The sequence below is a fragment of the Moschus berezovskii genome, chromosome 6 (genome assembly GCF_049115385.1).
Source record: "Moschus berezovskii isolate FMDL1 chromosome 6, NW_MosBer_1.0, whole genome shotgun sequence".
Classification (NCBI taxonomy): Eukaryota; Metazoa; Chordata; class Mammalia; order Artiodactyla; family Moschidae; genus Moschus; species Moschus berezovskii.
Window position 1 is genome coordinate 54,272,617 of NC_142465.1, and position 11,398 is coordinate 54,284,014.

At 42.0% G+C, this 11,398-nt stretch overlaps 1 protein-coding gene across 2 annotated transcripts in view; it reads right to left on the reverse strand.

Moving 5' to 3' along the window:
• XPOT (exportin for tRNA) overlaps positions 1–11,347 on the reverse strand; it is a 181,079-nt gene extending 169,732 nt beyond the window's left edge. Inside the window, exon 1 of one of the 2 annotated variants that reach the window (XM_055396453.2) lies at positions 11,209–11,347. The gene's annotated coding sequence lies outside the window, so the exon portion shown is untranslated. The remainder of the gene's footprint in view (positions 1–11,208) is intronic. The other variant, XM_088837063.1, reaches the window with a different exon arrangement.
• Between the last annotated feature and the right edge of the window lie 51 nt (positions 11,348–11,398).

An 11,398-nucleotide genomic window follows, 5' to 3' on the forward strand; every position in this document is an offset into this window, starting at 1 on the left:
TTGCACAGGCTCTAGGTTGCTCTGCCGATAACTGTCTGAGGTCAGCGCTGGGTTGCATGCACATCCCAGGTCTAACCCACTCAGGTTCAGGTACTCGGGTACTCCACAAAGGTGTAGATTTGGTTGGGCCTGTGTTTTGTGCCTTCCCCGGACCGAGCAGCTCAAGTGACCAGGTGTTTGGCGAGCACAGTCGCTGCGACTTATCGCCTCCCTGGTCCCTCCTGCTCGGTTTTGTGGGTGTACAACCAGCGCACCTTCTCAGGTGGATATTAGCCAGCCAGAAACCCAAAGAGTCTTGGTTAACAATGAAGCCTGCCTGAAGTTTGGTATCAGATGCCTCTCTGGGGCTGCGATTGCCCCCTTCCGGCTCTGGCTGCCCTCCCCTGCCTGTCTCAGCGGGGGATGAGCTGACCGCAACTGGCTAGCTCTGCTCAGTCCTTTGTTCTGTGAGCGGGGCTGGCAGAGTCTTAGGTTAGGGCTTTTCGCCTTTTCGCGGGGTAGCTACCCCACAGTCTGTTCTGCTATCTCCAGTCAGCTTCCCCAGACTGCCTTTGTGGCATTCAGGCCCGGTCCTCTCTCTAAGCAGTTCAGCCAGCTCCTCCCTGCCCAGCCCCCACTTGCTAACGGTGGACGTGGGCATCTGCTCTGCTTCTCCGCTGGGTGTTACCATTGAGCTTGTAAGCTGTGAGTTTTAACTATTTATTTCTTTTTCTCCCAGTTGTGTTGCCCTCTGAGGTTCCGAGGCTCACCACAGACTCGCCAGTGAGAGTGTTTCCTGATGTTCAGAAACTTCTTTTTTATGCCTCCCTTCCCGGGATGGAGCTCCGTCCCTACCTCTTTGTCTCTCTTTTTATCTTTTATCTTTTTTCCTACCTCCTTTTGAAGACAATAGGCTGCTTTTCCGGGTGGCTGATGTCCTCTGCCGGCATTCAGAAGTTGTTTTTCGGACTTTACTCAATGTTCAAATGTTCTTTTGATGAATTTGTGGGGGAGAAAGTGGTCTCATCGTCCTATTCCTCTGCCATCTTGTCCACAGAAGGTAATTCTGGAGAACAACTCAATTGTGAGTCATCAGCAGCCAAAATTCCTGGCAGCTGTATCCTGAGCTCCAGGCAGCATACCACAATGTCCACCGGAAATGTCAACAGTGATTACCTCTGGGTTTGCAGATTAAGGTTGGTTTTCTCTCTTTTAAAAATATTTTCTATAATGAATATAACATTGTTCTAAGGATTAAATGGGTTAATACACAGAAGGCACTTAGTACAGTTCCTGGAATTTATTAAGTACTCAATAAATTTTGCTTTAATTATTTTCTGTGTGTGAATAGCTAAGAAAAGAAGAGAAGCTAAAGGCAAAGGAGAAAATGAAAGATATACCCTTTGAATGCACAGTTCCAGAGAACAGCAAGGAGAGGTAAGAAAGCCTTCCTCTGTGATCAATCCAAAGAAATAGAGGAAAACAACAGAATGGGAAAGACTAGAGATCTCTTCAAGAAAATTAGAGATACCAATGGAACATTTCATGCAAAGATAGGCTCGATAAAGGACAGAAATGGTAGGGACCTAACAGAAGCAGAAGGTATTCAGAAGAGGTGGCAAGAATACACAGAAGAACTGTACAAAAAAGAGCTTCATGACCCAGATAACCACGATGGTGTGATCACTCACCTAGAGCCAGACATCCTGGAGTGCGAAGTCAAGTGGGCCTTAGGAAGCATCACTACAAACAAAGCTAGTGGAGGTAATGGAATTCCAGTTTAGCTATTTCAAATCCTAAAAGATGATGCTGTGAAAGGGCTGCACTCAGTGTGCCAGCGAATTTGGAAAACTCAGCAGTGGCCACAGGACTGGAAAAGGTCAGTCTTCATTCCAATCCCAAAGAAAGGCAATGCCAAAGAATGCTCAAACTACCACACAATTGCACTCATCTCACACGCTAGTAAAGTCATGCTCAAAATTCTCCAAGCCACGCTTCAACAGTACATGAACCGTGAACTTCCAGATGTTCAAGCTGGTTTTAGAAAAGGAAGAGGAACCAGAGATCAAACTGCCAACATCCATTGGATTATTGGAAAAGCAAGAGAGTTCCAGAAAAACATCTATTTCTGCTTTATTGACTATACCAAAGCCTTTGACTGTGTGGATCACAATAAACTGTGGAAAATTCTTCAATAGATGGGAATACCAGACTACCTGACCTGCCTCTTGAGAAATCTGTATGCAGGTCAGGAAGCAACACTTAGAACTGAACATGGAACAACAGACTGGTTCCAAATAGGAAAAGGAGTACGTCAAGGCTGTATATTGTCTCCCTGCTTATTTAACTTATATACAAAGTACATCATGAAGTACAAGCTGGAATCAAGATTGCCGGGGGAAATATCAGTATCCTCAGATATACAGATGACACCACCCTGATAACAGAAAACAAAGAAGAACTAAAGAGCCTCTTGATGAAAAAGATAGACGAGAGTGAAAAAGTTGGCTTAGAACTCAACATTCAGAAAACTAAGATCATGGCATCCAGTCCCATCACTTCATGGCAAATAGATGGGGAAACAGTGGAAACAGTGACAAACTATTTTTTTTGGCTCCAAAATCACTGCAGATGGTGACCGCAGCCATGAAATTAAAAGACGTTTGCTCCTTGGAAGAAAAGCTATGACCAACCTAGACTACATACTAAAAAGCAGAGACATTATTTTGCCAACAAAGGTCTGTCTAGTCAAAGCTATGGTGTTTCCAGTAGTCATGTATGGATGTGAGAGTTGGACTATAAAGAAAGCTGAGCACAGAGGAATTGATGCTTTTGAACTGTGGTGTTGGAGAAGACTCTTGAGAGTCCCTTGGATTGCAGGGAGATCCAACCAGTCCATCCTAAAGGAAATTAGTCGAATATTCACTGGAAGGACTGATGCTGAAGCTGAAACTCCAATACTTTGGCTACCTTATGTGAAGAACTGACTCATTTGAAAAGACCCTGATGATGGGAAAGATTGAAGGTGGGAGGAGAAGGGGTGACAGAGGATGAGATGGTTGGATGGCATCACCAATTCTACGGACATGAGTATGAGTAAGCTCCGGTAGTTGATGATGGACAGAGAAGCCTGGCATGCTGCAGTCCATGGGGTCACAAAGAGTTGGACACAACTGAGCAACTGAACTGAACACATAACATTTTAAAGAGAAAACATAAATATGGATAAAATCAAGAAGAAAGTATGAAATACAATTAAAATAATAGAACTTCTGATCTTTTCCTTTTGGCTTATTTTTGTTAATCTGTGAAACTCTTTCTTATGACGTTGTTTCTTTCCAGCATGTTCAACAGAACTTTGTGTGATGACAGATATTTCAGGGACTTCCCTGGTGGTCCAGTGGGTAAGACTCCAAGCTCCCAATGCTGGGGTTACCGTTTCCATCCCTGGTCGGAACTAAGATCCTGCATACCACAAGGCACAGCCAAAAATAAAAAGAAAAATTCAGTGTCTGTGCTGTCCAATATGGTAGCCACTAGCCATAGGTGGCTGCTAAGCATTTGAAGTGTAACTAAGGCAAATGAGAGCCAAATTTTAAATTTTGTTTAGTTTCAACTCATTGAAATCTAAATAGCCATATATTGCTAGTGACTGCCATACTGCACAATGCAGCTCCATATCAATTCTAGGCAATGGTTATTTAGAGCTCAGATTTAAAATATGCTTTCTCTCTTGAGGTTTGGTTTTCTTTTTCAACTCACTACCCTGCATAATTTTTACCTTATGACTTCAAAATCATATTATATTTATGCGTAGAAAGACAAAATGGCAAGAGTTAATTAACTGTAAAAAAAAAGGGGGGGCTGCTATTGGTCAGATTTTTAAAATATACAACAGGGAAAGTAATTTAATTGAAAGTTAGGTGCTAAAGAGCTATATATTGTTAACTGTATGGTATTTTTTAGTAAATAATCTAAGGAGAAAGTGAGAGGTTGTTCCATATCAAATATCTGGTTCTTCTTGGTAAATTAAGAAAGACTTCTCATTGAAATCAGACTTCTCAACCATACTATCCATGTAAAAAGGGAGATAACTGCAGAAACAATTTGAAAATGCCTGAGTAACAATGTGGAAGTCTCTTACCTCTTAGGTGGGAGGCATATGCATAAGGGGATAACTCACGAACAGAAGCCATGTTTATAAAGAAAAGAGAGACAGATCCTGGTTTGCATCTCACCCTGCCTGTGAGTACTTTGAACAAATTACTTAAATTCTCTGTAATCAAATGGTGATAACTACACCTGCCGTGAAGATCTGTTGGAAGATTAGTCATACGTTAAAGACGTGGTATACAGTAAGTGCTAAATCAATAACAATTTTACTATTATATTAGTATAATGTCAAGAGAAGTGAAAAAAGTGAAAGTCAACAAAACAAATCAGCAAAAAGAAAGTAAGCTGAAATACTTAAAAACTGGGGTAGGAATTAACTGGAATAATCATTAAACTGTAAAATTATTTGTGGTATATGTTCTTTTATGTGTATTTTCAACACACAAAAATTAATCAACTGTTTATCAAATGAATGAAAAAAATTTTTGGATAAATGAATGAATGCCTTGTCCATTTTAAATATCATTTTGCCCCCAAAATGGGTTGTTATCACTAAAACAGTTTTGTCACTGGCATTGTCAGTAGGGATATTTCAAAGACTCTGTAAAGAGCAACATCAAATCAGTGATCTTTTCTAGACTTAACAGGAAAGATTAGGGCTGAAATTAAGGGACAATTTCCTGAGCAATATTACTAAAAAGGATCAGTTAAGAGCTTCCATCCTTAGATATTTTCACAAAGACACATAAGTCTCCATGCTGGAAATGTCATCAGCATCTGTGGGAGCTTCCAGGGTGGCCTCCTTTGAACCTTACTGCCTAGCCTTTGTGCCCTTCCCTAGTCTGCCCAAATTCAATCAGGGATGGCCTTGACTGTCATGCAACTTCTGCTTTGGTCTATCAGATTGATCACATGCTCCAGGACAAGCCAGTGGCCATGCTTGAGCAGGACACTCAAGCCATCCCATGGAGAGAACCATGTGGCCAACAGTCTGTGCCAACCTGCTGGACGTGTGAGACAGTCACTTTGCAAGCAACCTCTCTAGCTTCAAATAAGTCTTTAGATGACCACAACCCAGCCAACACTGGACTGTAACCTTATGAAACACTAGAACAGAAATGCCCAATTGAGACACTCTTGAATTCCTGACTCACAGAAATTGTGAGAGGGAATACATGATTTTTACTCTCTTAAGTCACTAAGTTTTGGGGTTATTTGATATACAAGATAAAGGACAGAAAGGGTAAGGACCTAACAGAAGCAGAAGAGATTAAGAAGAGGTGGTAAGAATACACAGAACTGTACCAAAATAGTATTAATGACCCAGATAACCATGATGGTGTGGTCACTACCTCGAGTCACATATCTTGGAGTGTGAAGTCAAGTGGACCTTACAAAGCATCACTGAGAACAAAGCTAGTGGAGGTGATGTAATTCCACTTGAGCTATTTCAAATCCTAAAAGAGGATACTGTTAAAGTGCTGCACTCAATAAATCAGCAAACTTAGAAAACTCAGCAGTGGCCATGACTGGAAAAGGTCAATTTTCATTCCAGTCCCAAAGAAGGGCAATGCTAAAGAATGTTCAAACTACCACTCATTTCAAGTGCTAGCAAGGTAATGCTCAATATCCTTCAAGCTAGGATTCAGTAGTTTGTGAACCAAGAACTTCCAGATGTACAAGCTGGGTTGAGAAAAGGCAGAGGAACCAGAGATCAAACTGCCAACATTTGTTGGATCATAGAGAAAGGAAGGGAATTCCAGAAAAACATCTACTTCTGCTTTACTGACTATGCTAAAGCCTTTGACTATGTGGATCACAACAAACTGTGAAAAATTCTTCAAGAGATGGGAATACCAGACCACCTTACCTGTCTCCTGAGAAACCTGTATGTGGGTCAATAAGCAAGAGTCCATGGGATTGCCAAGAGTTGAACAAGACTTAGTGACTGAACAACAACAACAAAAGTCACTAAGTTTCAGGGTTATTTAATATGCAGCAGTAGATGGCAAGCATATCGTCAACAGCAAACATTTATTTATACTACTGTCCAAAGTGTCTTGCTAATAGACTGAACCAGATGATCCTTTAAGGTAACTTGTATCTTTACAGCATCAATGTAATAGCCTATCATGTCACTGACTCAGTATCTTTTTCCTATAATTCCTGTAAGACAAGGAGAATCAGCCAATCATAAATAAATAGACATTAATAAACATCCACTAAGTTTGTAGAAATAAAGAACCTCAGCTGAAGCTGGAGTCAGAACATGTCTACAGGGAGAGCTCTCATGGCTGTGCATCATCAGTTACTCCAAACTGTAAGAGACATACCCCTACCTCTTTCCCACAGGGAGGTACTGCCTACTTTACTATTTAGCAGGAAGAAGAAAACCATCTTTCTGGCCAACCACTGCCCAGTCAATCAAAGACTGCAGCACCACAAACAATGAAAGGCCTCCACAGGCCACACTTTGAACTCCCTGCTTCCTCCCGAGAACTATTTAGTTTTGACAGCCCCTTCAGTTCAGTTCAGTTCAGTTGCTCAGTTGTGTCCAACTCTTTGCGACCCCATGGACTGTAGCCTGCCAGGTTCCTCTGTCCATGGAATTCTCCAGGCAAGAGTACTGAAGTGGGTAGCCATTCCCTTCTCCACGGGATCTTCCTGTCCCAAGGATCGCACTCAGGCAGCCTGCATTGCAGGTAAATTCTTTACCACCTAAGCCACCAGGGAAGCCCTTCCATGTCCTCTGGACTTGCCTGTGGTCCACCATAGTTTCCATTACCTGAATTGCAATTCCTCTGGCTATTTCTGAGTAAACTCTTTTGCAGGTAAAATAATTGGCTATTATTAAATTTGATAAGTTCAAGATATTATTCTAGGTGCTCTGCTGATTAAAAGGTTGGATGTTGTCAACGATAAAAGCAACAATAGTAACAACAAGTGTTAACTAATATTTATTAAGTATCTACTTTGTCTTAGTGTTTTAGACACTCTGCATATACTCTCATTTAACCTTAACATATTGGAGAAGGAAATGGCAACCCACTCCAGTATTCTTGCCTGAAAAATTCCATGAACAGAGGAGCCTGGCAGGCTACAGTTCATGGGGTCACAAAGAGTTGGACACGACTGAGCAACTAACATACAACCTTAATATATATTGCCAAATGTTTTCCATACCAAGTTACATACCCATTTGTAAGGTATAAGAACAGAGTCCCTACATGTTTACCAGTACATAAAAAAAAGATTTTTACAAAATGTGGTAAGTGAAAAATATAATAATCTGCATTTCTCTGATGACTAGATCTTGATATGTTATGCACATCAGACCTCTGCCTGACATACAGTTACAAAGATCTTTCCCCCAGGATGGCACTGTGTTTTCTTGAAATTTTTAGAAACAATTCAATCCCTTCTTGTAATTGTAATTTCTTCCAGTTCTTTCATAATTACATTCTTCTATTTTTAGATCAATTAAATTTTCACTTGTATTTCTTTCTAGTTTGTTTACGATTTTGTTTTTTACATATGCAATTATTTTTTGTTGCAGGATACAGGGGGCAAGTTTTTTTTTTTTTTTCTTCCCCATAATTATGTCTCCTTCACTACTGAGTTTTCCTTTCACCACTCATCTATGATGCTACCTTTACCATCTAAGGAATTCTTACAAATTTGATTATTTTTATGAGCTTCAGCAGTATGTGAACCGTGAACTTCGAGATGTTCAAGCAGGTTTTAGAAAAGGCAGAGGCACCAGAGATCAAATTGCCAACATCCGCTGGATCATGGAGAAAGCAAGGGAGTTCCAGAAAAACATCTATTTCTGCTTCATTGACTATGCCAAAGCCTTTGACTGTGTGGATCACAACAAACTGTGGAACATTCTGAAAGAAATGGGAATACCAGACCACCTGATCTGCCTCTTGAGAAACCTGTATGCAGGTCAGGAAGCAACAGTTAGAACTGGACATGGAACAACAGACTGGTTTCAAATAGGAAAAGGAGTACGTCAAGGTTGTATATTGTCACGCTGCTTATTTCACTTATATGCAGAGTACATCATGAGGAACGCTGGGCTGGAAGAAGCACAAGCTGGAATCAAGATTGCCGGGAGAAATATAAATAACCTCAGATATACAGATGACACTACCCTTATGGCAGAAAGTGAAGAGGAACTAACAAGTCTCTTGATGAAAGTGAAAGAGGAGAGCGAAAAGGTTGGCTTGAAGCTCAACATTCAGAAAACAAAGATCATGGCATCTGGTCCCATCACTTCATGGGAAATAGATGGGGAAGCAGTGGAAACAGTGTCAGACTTTATTTTTTTGGGCTCCAAAATCACTGCAGATTCTGATTGTAGCCATGAAATTAAAAGACGCTTGCTCCTTGGAAGGAAAGTTATGACCAATCTAGATAGCATATTAAAAAGCAGAGATATTACTTTGCCAACAAAGGTCCGACTAGTCAAGGCTATGGTTTTTCCCGTGGTCATGTATGGGTGTGAGAGTTGGACTGTGAAGAAAGCTGATCACTGAAGAACTGATGCTTTTGTTTTTTTTTTTCCACCAAGAAAGACCCTTTATTAATATTTTCTATTTGTTTAAACACAGTTCTCCCACTTTCCTTTAGTTCTTTGTCCATGGCTCCCCGTAGCTCTCTAAGGATGTTTAAGATGGTTGATTTAAAATCTTTATTTAGTACTTGCAACTTCTGTTCTGCCTTAGAAACACCATCATTAATGCAGTAATCATGCTTAAGCTCTGGTGAAGGAAATGGCAACCCGCTCCAGTATTCTTGCCTGGAGAATCCCATGGACAGAGGAGCTTGGCAGGCTACAGTCCACGGAATCGCAAAAGAATTGAACACAACTTGGTGACTAAACAACGACAACAACAACAACATGCTTAAGCTGCCCAATCTGGAGAAATCCTTAGGCATCTGTACTGAAGCTGGCCTGCTCAAGAGCAGCCACTGTGAAATCTTTTATAACAGTAACAGATGTGAAACCCTTGTGTCTTCATGAGGAGAATGATCCAATGAGGATGTGAAAAGGAAAATCACCTCTATGTTTCAGTTCAGTTCAGTTCAGTCGCGCAGTCATGTCTGACTCTTTGCAACCCCATGAATCACAGCACGCCAGGCCTCCCTGTCTATCACCAACTCCCAGAGTTCACTCAAACTCATGTCCACAGAGTCGGTGATGCCATCCAGCCATCTCATTCTCTGTCGTCCCCTCCTCCTCCCGCCCCCAATCACTCCCAGCATCAGAGTCTTTTTCCAGTGAGTCAACTCGTCACATGAGGTGGCCAAAGTATTGCAGTTTCAGCTTTAGCATCAGTCCTTCCAATGAACACCCAGGATTGATCTCCTTTAGAATGGACTGGTTGGATCTCCTTGCAGTCCAAGGGACTCTCAAGAGTCTTCTCCAACACCGCAGTTCAAAAGCATTAATTCTTCGGCGATCAGCTTTCTTCACAGTCCAAATCTCACATCCATACATGACCAGTGGGAAAGGGCCATCTCCTCTCCTTTCTTTCCTCTTCCTCTGAGCTTCTTTCTCATGTAAGATTATTTGGGAGCCTTCCGAAACCCTGGTGCGGGGGAAGCGATGCCCGAAGAACGCATAGCGCGGTCACCAACCAGAATTGATGCTTTTGAACTGTGGTGTTGGAGAAGACTCTTGAGAGTCCCTTGTACTGCAAGGAGATCCAACCAGTCCATTCTAAAGGAGATCAGTCCTGGGTGTTCATTGGAAGGACTGATGCTAAAGCTGAAATTCCAATACTTTGGCCACCTCATGGGACGAGTTGACTCACTGGAAAAGACTCTGATGCTGGGAGGGACTGGGGGCAGGAGGAGACGGGGACGACAGAGAATGAGATGGCTGGATGGCATCACCGACTCGATGGACATGAGTTTGAGTGAACTCCAGGAGTTGGTGATGGACAGAGAGGCCTGGCATGCTGTGATTCATGGGGTCGCAAAGAGTTGGACACGACTGAGCAACTGAACTGAACTGATGAGCTTTAAAACTGTCTTTCACTGTCGGTTTTGGGGCTAGTACTACACTTTTTTTTTTTTGCTTACTTACTTTTCTACTCATTCATTTAGAACCATCACACTGTCTTTCAGGAAGCCTTGATTCTTCCAAAAAGACACCACTGCTGCCTCCCTTTTTACCTTTATAACATATAAAATTCTGCCTTGTATCAGTTAACAGAGTTGATCTTAATTATATTCTTGAGAGCAAGCAACAGATACAATATATATTTATTAACATCAAATTATGGGATTTGTTATATTAAAAGGTAACAATGGCAGAACAGATCTCATTTGACCAACAAAATGAAAACAGGCAAGTCCCTCATTTGAGTAAGGAACATCACTGTGCCATCCATGATGAAAAGATTATAAAGGTTAGTGAACCGTAGATTCTGCTTTAGGGAAATCACCACTTCGTAGGGGAAAGAGACATGTAAATTTATGTGACTAAACACAATATAACTAGTATAAAATAAATAAAATAAGCATGTACAAGGAAAAAGAAAAGTAAAAGCTAAGTAAGCAGTGGGTAGTGTCTCAAGCAGGGGACATACACATGAGCTGGGTTATGGAGTTTCTTAAAAGTCAGAAAAATTTGTAATTAACCTGAATGGCAAAGTGGATCAATTCAGATTCTTTAACAGAAGTTACACTAAAGTAGCCTTCATTCTGAGACCTTTTTAAGGAAGCCTAACGAAGTACGGCGAAGCCTAGGAGCAGCTCTGCTCGGAAGCTCTTTCGTTCGCACGAACTTGAGATGACTAGAACCCCACAGAGGCGAGAATTAACTCGTGTGATTGGGTGAAAATCAGACAAGAGGAAAAGAAATAAACTTTTACCCACGTGAGGCTTCTATAAACCACTCACTGGGGTTGGTTTGAAAGCAATGACAATAGAGTCCTTGTTGTGAGAGGCAGCACACTTCCAGGCCGCAGTCTCAATTCCTAGCCCTGCGCCCCAGGCTCAGTGGAGCCCAGGCCAGAGGTTAGAACAAGAACTACTGACGTCAAGCAAACGTGACGTCATCATCACTGACGCAGTCTCACAGGGCGGGGCCTCTCAGCTCACCTCTGAACGTCAGCTCCGCGGAGCAGCGAGTTGGCCGCCTAGCGCTCTGCCCTGAGGGTCCGAATAGTCAGAGCTGCGGCAACGGAAGCGCCGAAGCGGCTCAGGAGGTGAGGGGCGGTCACCCGTCTCTCGCCTGAATTCTTATCCTCGTCCTCTTTGAGGCCCAGGCCCGGTCCAGAGAGCAGCGCGC